This window comes from Limulus polyphemus, unplaced genomic scaffold (genome assembly GCF_000517525.1).
Source record: "Limulus polyphemus unplaced genomic scaffold, Limulus_polyphemus-2.1.2 Scaffold4766, whole genome shotgun sequence".
Lineage (NCBI taxonomy): Eukaryota > Metazoa > Arthropoda > Merostomata > Xiphosura > Limulidae > Limulus > Limulus polyphemus.
The window spans coordinates 43,007-46,202 of NW_013670376.1; the positions used below are offsets into that span (position 1 = coordinate 43,007).

Here is a 3,196-nt window from a genome sequence, read left to right on the forward strand (position 1 = left end):
TAAAACAGTGTTAATAACTTTCTTTATAGTAACGCCATGGAAACTAGATTAACAGTTTCTTGTCATCACCAGCATGCAGTCGGCACAGCCGTATCAAGCGTCATTATTTACGCTAATTGCTAAAACTAATATCACTTGACACTAAACTCTCTTTAATTAGAAGAATTTCAAAACATTTAGCCAATTTGTGTTTAAAAATTGTCAACGAATAATGAATAATAACCGTCCTTCTGCATGATTCTTTTGAAAATTTGAGTCTGAATCTGCTAATCTAATTTGCTTGGCCTAACCAATACTTATGTGTCTGCACATGCTTTCACTCTATAGTTTTACTACTCTTTACCACGAATGACAAAAAACTAAAAACAGTCCACCTTTACTCTTAGATGAAGCTGTAATGCAAATTTCAGACCGGTAGCTCACGTAACTTTTTGCGTAGGCGTGCGCCAAAGTTTAGGTCAAAATTGAGCGGTTTTTCTGGAATAACTTTGCACATATGGCTTACATTTAGACTAAATTGTAGGTTGTGAAGATCTATCAGTTTGCCAAGTTTGAAATAAAATCCATGAAAGTTAAATATGTTTGTCTATCAAATGAAATGTCCGTACTTTCGGTGCGAAGAAAAAAAATAGGAAGAAACTCAATCAAAATTGGAGAGTTTATACCTCGTGTATTTCTTAATGGATTACCTTGAAATTTGGTATGGAAAGTAAGGGTCCAGTAGAGCACATCCACTGAAAATATGTGATAGTTTGGATTATCACAGTCAGAGCTACAGAAAGTGGAAAATTGCTAAACTATCACTCCTATTAATAACACACCCTGCAGTTTGTTTTGGGCGCACAACACACTACTGTGTGTCTTGATTTATAACATATAAAGAAGTGGAAATATGCGCTATTAGTGTGTTTTTTATTCCCCTTCTCGGATAAAAATCGGAAAAAATGGTTCACGTACATTGTCGGACAGTTTCCATCTACTAAATAAAGTCCGGTAATCGGACCAGCCAATCTTGGATGATGAAAGCTAAAGTGTACAAAAAAGTGGAAATGTGCCCTATTTAAGGATATTTTTATTATCCTCTTTCTTGGGTAAAAATTCTAAAACAAAATAGGCCACTTACACTGTCAGACAGTTTCCAGTTACTGTACAAAAAATTATGGTAATCAAGCCAGCCAACTTTGGGTGATGGATGTCAACATACACAGACAGATAGACACATAACGTATCATATCTTTATAGTAAGATACTCGAGTTGGTGATTTGCATTCAAAACTGCATAGTTCGGGCATCTGAAAAAAATACTATTCACATCAAAGTATATTTAAGGAACAAGTCTATCAAGCTGGCACAAAAGTACGTTAAAATTTCATAATATTGTATATTACTATTAGTAAAAGGTCTTAGAATGTGCTTTACACACGAAGGCCGGGATGTTCCTTTAAATGAACAATTTCGTTTTTGAGTGATGTATCACAGGTTCGCCACTGTGTACATATGAAAAAAGATTTAACAAACTAGCCCTTAAGGAGGGCGTAGCAGTACAACCTGTTTCTACAATATATAGTATTGGTAAGAGTTGGTTACGTTAATATAAAGAACAGCTAGAGTGTATTTATGGTACATACCATTAAAGCAGAGATAGTGGTACGTCGAGTTTCCATAATATTTCGCATTAGTAAGAATTACTGTAACTAGTATAAGGTTTCAATTCATGATAGGGCATTTCTAACATAGATAATAGAGATCGTTTTGTTGCTTACGTACTGTAAGTTGTAACTTGTAAGTAAATATCTTTTTAAACGTAATAGTAAATGCATTAGAAAGGCTTTAAATATCGAGTTTTTTATTCTATGGAATAATACCTAGTCCTCTAACTTCTAAGTCTAAGTACTCGCTGTAGCGTTAGTGTCAATTGATTTCCAATAGAACATTTATTGATTTAATACTGTTGAAACTTGTATATATTTTTAAGATTATTATTACGTACTTGGGTATCTATTTCGTAACTTTGTAAAGACGAATAACTATAGTAAGTCTTTGATTTATTTAAACCAGACACAAAGTCAACGCGTATTGTTGACCATCGTTAGAAGTTCTAATAGAACTAAAGTTATAAACTATAATATAGAGTCGGTAGACTCAATATGTAGGGATGGTCGCTGTCAAGGTACTCACTAGGCATAATACTAATATGCACGTTAAAACATCAATAATGATTGAGAGTTTTACTTTAAATCACGACTGCCACTCACTTTAGTTTGTTTCTTTAATCCAACAAGTACAAAAACATGGCAAGAAACCAAACCAGAATGTGTCCAACTTACCAAATTGTTCATCTTCCTTCTTCAACTTCTGTTTCAGTCGAGATAACTCCACAACTACTTATCATTAACTTAAATCCACTCTCTATATATATCTAGGTAGTGCACTATGTCATCGTTTAGTCGCAATAACTAGTAGGAATTAAAAGTACAACAAAAAACAATCACAATTCTAGTGTAAGCGATGTTATCATTACCCCTTGAAGCTAGCTTTCTTACAGAAATCTAATGTTCCTTTATAAAGCTCAAGTACAGGGTGAAGCAGGAATGACCAGCCAATAATAGATGAACATTAGATGACTGTAACATGTAGAATACTCAATGCTTTGTACAGTATACAATCGGTTTCTTTAGGAAGTTAACCCCCTATATATTATTTATGAAGTGGAGAAGTAAAAAAATCAGTACAAATAATAATATATTTTATTACAGACATTCATAGAATACACTAACAGTCAGGGTAAAAAAAAAACATCACAAAACAAGTAATAAAAAACATTTTGTAAACATGAAATGATGTAGGGATGGCAGTGCCAAAAAGAATGCAAGCAATAATATAGGGATGATACAGCTATACATAGATCATCCGAACATGACTTTCAATATTAAAATTTAATGTTACACTATAAAATGCATACTTGACTTTAATAATACTGTAGTTGGATGTTATATAATCCTAGCTGTCGGTATACAGTTTGTTTATCATAATATCATGGTCATGTTAGGTTTGGCATCAATGTAGTGTAACTAAGAACCCAGAACTTATGTACAAGGAAAACCAAGTTGAGTTAAAACATGTCTTGATTGTTACAGATTCTTGCTATAAAGTTGATCAATTAGACTGATCTTGTAACTATTTTGTATTGGTGCAT

At 33.0% G+C, this 3,196-nt stretch overlaps 1 protein-coding gene across 1 annotated transcript in view; it reads left to right on the plus strand.

Moving 5' to 3' along the window:
* The first annotated feature begins 1,429 nt into the window (after nucleotides 1-1,429).
* Nucleotides 1,430-3,196, plus strand: part of LOC106471657 (protein lev-9-like) — a 24,957-nt gene continuing 23,190 nt past the window's right edge. The window contains exon 1 of the mRNA XM_022400267.1: nucleotides 1,430-1,572. The gene's annotated coding sequence lies outside the window, so the exon portion shown is untranslated. The remainder of the gene's footprint in view (nucleotides 1,573-3,196) is intronic.